The sequence below is a fragment of the Gavialis gangeticus genome, unplaced genomic scaffold (assembly GCF_001723915.1).
Source record: "Gavialis gangeticus isolate Ggan-Ray unplaced genomic scaffold, GavGan_comp1, whole genome shotgun sequence".
Lineage (NCBI taxonomy): Eukaryota > Metazoa > Chordata > Crocodylia > Gavialidae > Gavialis > Gavialis gangeticus.
The window spans coordinates 4,091,530-4,097,009 of record NW_017728960.1 but is presented as its reverse complement, the minus strand read 5'-3'; positions in this window follow the sequence as shown (position 1 = coordinate 4,097,009).

Below are 5,480 nucleotides of genomic sequence, written 5' to 3'. Positions count from 1 at the left end.
GACAGCTGGGCCGGGCCGGGGAGGCCGGCGCCTGGCGGGAGCGGCCGGGTCTGCCACCCTGCGGGCCCCCGGGGCACATCCCCGCAGCCAGGCCCGAGCCTGGGGATTGGGCCGGGGGCGTCCCTGCGAGGGGGGATCCTTGACAGCTGGGCCTTTGCCTTGCAGGCATTTGGGAAATCCCTGACAGCCCGCTGCGGAGCCCATGATCCCTGGCAAACAGAGGGAGGTGGGATCTGACAATGGGGCTGGTGGATCAGGAAGCAGGAAAGCGGTGGAAGCCGCCAGGTTTCTGCCCAGCGGGTTGCACGCAGGCTGGTGGCATCCCCCTGCCTGTCGGAGTTCGTGGTGGTAAGGTAGCGCTGATAGCCCCTGGCTTCTGTTTGCGCCTGATGGGATACGTGTCACGCAGTCAGACCCAATTGTTTTTAACTTCTTTTTCCCCCTGTCGGGATGCTGTATTTCTTTGCCTTCTTGCCGAGACCCAAAATGTTTATAATACGCTCAGTTCAGTTTCACCTTGTTCTCCGCTTGGCAGAGTGACACGCTGCTTGGGGGGAGGGTTACCATCAGGTGGATGCAGGTCAGATGTTCACTTTTAACTTGAGTGTTATGAGACCAAAGGGAGGTATTGGGGGACTGCCTGTTGCCTCCATCCTGAGTGCAAGCCTCTCGGTAGCAGAGGGGGAAGGCAGGCAGCTTTCAAGCAAGTGTACCTGGCCACAGGAACACACACTACAACGTGCTGGTCTCCCAATGGGCAAAACCCCAATTGGTCTTTTCTCCTCCTTTAATTTATCCAGTTTTTCCAGGGGCTTTGACCAGAGCTTGGGAAACATTGCTGTTATACTAAAGATGTCAGGATTAGGACATCCTTGACTTGGAGGCCTCTGGGTGATCAGAGGACTGTTGAGGGTCAGGTCTATAGTCTGAGGCTGTGGCAGAGGGGCAGGAGTCTTTGACATACCTATTTGTGAGGCATGATAATGGGGAACTTCTGGAAGCAAGGTGCATAGGTGCCTGTGTGAAGAGTTGGTGGTTCTTGACCATTTCATTTGCATTTGTGGGAGTGTGCGCAGTGGCGAGATGTTCAGCCCAGCCTGTGCCTCAGTGACTTCAGTGACTGCTTGATATTCAAGCCTTTGTTGAATGTGGCAGTTTGTTGTGGGGTAGTAGAGGGGAAATCCCTAAAAGCCAAGCGTGTGTGTAGGATAGTATGGTTCCTCAGCAGACCTGTTTGTTTGTTTTTTTATGGATGGATATAGGAGCTTGCCTGACACTTTTTATCTTGTGGTTCACTGGGGCTTAGAGGCTAAAGGCTTTGGTTTGTGTTCAGAGAAACCCTAACAGTTCATCCTGTGCTTTAGGTGAAGAAGCAAAGGACCTTCTGAGAACTTCACCAGGCTTGGAGATTGGTAGCATCACAGATTTGAAAGGCCATTTTGCCATCCAGATCAATGATTCTCCATTGCTGAGTTTCATATTCCTCTAAGTTTGTTATGCTGCCATAGCCCATGACTCTGTGTCATGGTTAATAAAAAAAAATAAAGAAATTCCTTACTGTACTGTCATTGCAACTGCACTGTAACTTCTCCAACAACCTACAAGATACCATAATATTATTCTTTTTTTTTTATTTGCTCCTTTATGTTTATATTTCTCCTTTCCCTCTGTCTGCTTTTCTTTTCCTTCCTCTAGTGTACCCTCTTGAAGTTCAGTGCAGATATCAAGGGGCACATGTACCCAGCTTGAGAAACTCTGACCTGTGTAAGACAAGCCATAAAATACAAATCCCTGACAGCCCAGCACTGAAGACATGTATGGACCCTTTGCCTTGTATTTAAAGTGCAGAAAAGGGGACCTCTGGAATCGGGGCATGGCATGTTCTTCAATGGGATGGGCAAAAGCATGATCAGAGAGATTTTGGGCTGACTAACATAATTTGTTTGGGAGGTAGACCTAGTCTATGAGCTCTTCCTAAGGAAAGAAAAATGACTACAATTATCACTGTTCTCAGAACTCAATGCACAATTCATGTCTTTGGCTTGGCTTTCCTCTGCAAGTTCTTTATGTGCAGAGATATAGTCACTCAGCTTCTGACTTAAGTGCCTGGGGGGTCTTTAGGACTGGGCCTGTTTGGAGATGGTCAGGGTTCTTTTTGAATGGGGTGGGCAGAGAAACATAAGTGAGGGGAAAGTGTTTCCCAGGGTTTTTCATTAACAGATACTTGAACAAAGAGAGAGTAGAGTTTTTGTTTTGTTTTTTTATCTGTCTTTGGTGAGGGGAGAATCCCTGGCAACTTGTCCTATGTTCAGGGTTGTGTGCAAGTAAACAAACTTGTTAGTAGGTTTGGTAGTTCAGTTTTGACGTAGCAGGTCTTTGCCACCCCTTGACATGGTGAAGGACTCTTTTTAGAGTGGAGGCACTTCAGCAGTCTGTGCAGTAAGTGGTTGTTGGGGTTGCAGTAGACTAACCTATGGGGTGGCTAACCTATGTCATGGGTGCCACAAGTGGCATGGGCAGCTTCTGTGTGTGGCACACAGCTGACTAAGGAGAGGTCGGGCAGCACAGTGACAGGGCATGGAGCAGAAGGCAGAACATCAGATCAGACAGGGTGCACAGGAAAGGAATCAGAGCAGCAGCTTGGGCAGGGAGCAGAAAGCTGAGCAGCAGTCTGGGTAAAGAAAACGGATCAGAGTGGAACTTGGAGGGTGCAGGGCTAATTTGTGGAGCACCTGCCAAAAAAGGTTGATCCCCACTGCTCTATGCTGTCCAATTCAAGGAAAATACCACATCTTTTTAAATACACATGGAATAGGGCAAGTGGCTCTCTTTTGAAGGATTAGGACATGTTCCACGTAAATCTAGGCCTGTGGTTTGTGTAAGTGAAGGGAATGAGGCTCTTGCAGCAGGGACGGTTTCATGTTACCTGCTTGCATGGTGCCTGGCTGTAAAGAAACGATAATGCTAAGGCTGTGCCTGCTCCTTCAAGTTTGCATTAGTCTTAAGCATGCATTCAAACCTGAAGGTTAAGTTCTTGAATAATACTGAGATGTGTACATGGAACAGGCCTGATTTTGTAGAAGTACTTCCTACAGTTTTGGATGTGTACGTGTAGCCTCTTCTACTGCTGCCTATTTACGTGCCCCAGAGATGCAAGAGAAGTCCTTTATGAACTTGCTTTCAGAGGAATTTAGATTTTTTTTTCTCTAAATCGAGGATGTATGTATATTCTGTTATAAAGTAAATAAACCCAAAAACAACTACAGATAGGCCAGATGGCACTCATGCTTCCTTAAAACTAATAAAGAGGCTGTTTTTCCTTATTATAAATATATTCCTTCTACAATCTAACAAGTTGTGAGATGAGCGAAAACCAAGAGTTGATGTTGTACATGCTAGCATAGAAAATTGAGTAGGCTGGCTTGTTTCTGTGGGTTTTTCTACAGGCTAATTTTTAAATCCTTTTGGTTTTCTAAACTATTAAAGTATCACTTGCTGTAATACCTTTTTAGTTTTTAAATGTAAAGTTATTCTAATTTTTTATTTCACTTGTACTTGATTTGCCACACAGTGCCAACAGTTCTCTAAACATTGCATATTATAGTAATACTGAACAACAGAATACATTCAGTTGTGGTTTATAAAAGGAAGACATTTTTACTATGTTTTCACTTGCTGAAATTGGAACCTTTCATGTGTAGAACTTTTATGTCTGTATAGAAATCATCTTAGACCATAGGTGCTTAACCCCTGGCCCACAGGACCATGTCCTCTGGCTTGTGGGGCTCTGCACGGGTCTAGACATTTGGTAGTGAGGGAGCAGTGCTGCCAACTTTCCAGGCCCATGGAGAGCTCCAGGCTTTGAATACTGGCCAGTCCCAGTGCGCAGGGCTGGATGGTAGCGGTGCTGGGCCTGCATGTACCAATCCCTCTGTGGGTGTCTGGGGGCCCATGGCGCCCAATTCTGGCATGCAGGGGCAGAAGAGGGCAGTGCTGGGACCCCAGGGCCCAATCCAGAGCTGAGAGGGGGTAGCACCAGGCCCTCCCGGGCCCAGTCCTGGCATGAGCAGCATGAAGGGGGCCCCCAGTGCTCAACCCCAGGGCCTGACCCTGGCACATGGAGCTGAAAAGTCCAAACACCACTGGTTTAAACAACTGATACGTGCCACAAAACCATTGATACCTGTTGTGCTTCTATTCCAGCGAGGGGAAAAGGAAGCTTGATATACAGTTACTGAACGCTAGTGATTTTTAAGTCCGTCCGTTCCCCCCCACCCCCAGTTCTGCTCCTTGGAGGCAGCAGAGCTGGCTTTCCCCCCGCTCTGTTCCCTCTGTCCCCACCGTCATGGCAGCACTCCGCACTCTGATTGACTGGTTAGTGAAACAACTAGAGTGCTCCAAGAGCATTACGGACAGGCAGCCAAGAGTGCCTGAGCCCTTTATTATATAGGAATTGAACATAGACTATGATTTTTGGTCAGCCATATACCATTATGAATGTGATTACCCCAGTCCAGCTGACTGGTGCTTCCTATAGCTGGTGAAAGTTTGGTAAACCGATCCTGTGTTGCCATGTCTTAGGAAATAAACCAAAATCTTTGTTCTTAATGTCTATATTGCAAAGCTAGATTTTGTTCATTATGTTTCTTAAAATATGCCATAGCTCCCCTAAATACTGTTTTACCAGCTTGAGTGTAACCCAGCATGCTGTTTGGTATACTGTATACTGTTACAGTATTCTGTTCAGTATGCTGGGTATAAATAATAAAGCTTGCAGAAAAACAATCAACAATTTAAAGAGTGTTGAGGAAGTTTAACAGCAAGGAAAGGAAAGGAAAATTTGGAAATATAAAGGTAGGATACACCAAGGAATCTGGAACCCCTTTTGTTTTCAGTCCATGTTCTAAAGTCCAGTAGCATGAGACAACTTTTCATCTGTATTTTCTGTGTCTTCATCTTGCCCCTCTGCTCAGGATCAGACCAGTTGCCATATTTGAGGTCAGGAAGGAATTTTACCTCATGGTCAGATTGGTCTGGGCTGTGGAGAATTTGCCTTCCTGTGTGGGGGGCACAACCCTCTTCCTGGGATCTCTCAAGTTTATTTTAACAACCTTTGAAATACCAGGATGTTGATTTCTGTGGTCCCTCTGCTTTACCTGTGGCAGATTAGGATGTTATGTCTTGGGTTTTGTGTCAGGGTTGACTGGTAGTTTCGCAAAGAATGGATTGGTATAGAATAGTTTGGATAAGGATGATCGTGCGTCAGGAAGGGGTTTGGATTAGGTGACTTGTGGTGGTCCCTTCCAGCCCCACTTCTGTATAATTCTAGATTCAGTTCTGTATAATATACTACTGTACTACTAGTCCTACTTCTGTGTAATTCTGTGATTCTAAGAACACAACGCTAACTTTTTGTTCATCTACTATAAATCTATCTAACCTCTAGTATAGTATTACTTTGTTCTTGCAGCAATTACTTG